The sequence below is a fragment of the Sceloporus occidentalis genome, unplaced genomic scaffold (assembly GCF_023333645.1).
Source record: "Sceloporus occidentalis isolate IW3139 unplaced genomic scaffold, rSceOcc1.0.p SCAF_21, whole genome shotgun sequence".
Taxonomy (NCBI): domain Eukaryota; kingdom Metazoa; phylum Chordata; class Lepidosauria; order Squamata; family Phrynosomatidae; genus Sceloporus; species Sceloporus occidentalis.
The window spans coordinates 7,056,000-7,056,363 of NW_028317001.1; positions in this window are offsets into that span (position 1 = coordinate 7,056,000).

Below are 364 nucleotides of genomic sequence, written 5' to 3' on the forward strand. Positions count from 1 at the left end.
GCCTGCCACCCAAATCTCACAAACCAGTCAGTTAATAGCCTCCACAACTGATTCCCTTCCCCCAAGCTGTTCTAGGTCCCATTATACTTACCAACGACTTAAAACTACTAACATTTAAACTACTAACAATTCCCCCTAAACCACAATACCATTCTGGATGAACCACAGAAGCTGGTTCTGACAATTGGCAGTTTACGATGGGGTATTTAGTATCCTTATAAAGTGGAGAGCAATAGTGCCTCACTAAACCACAAATTCAAATATTCTACAGGATGTTGCTATCTCAATTAAACTACACTTGAAAGGGATCTAGGACTCTTAGTAGACTACAAGTTGAACATGGTCCAACAGTGTGATGCGGTAG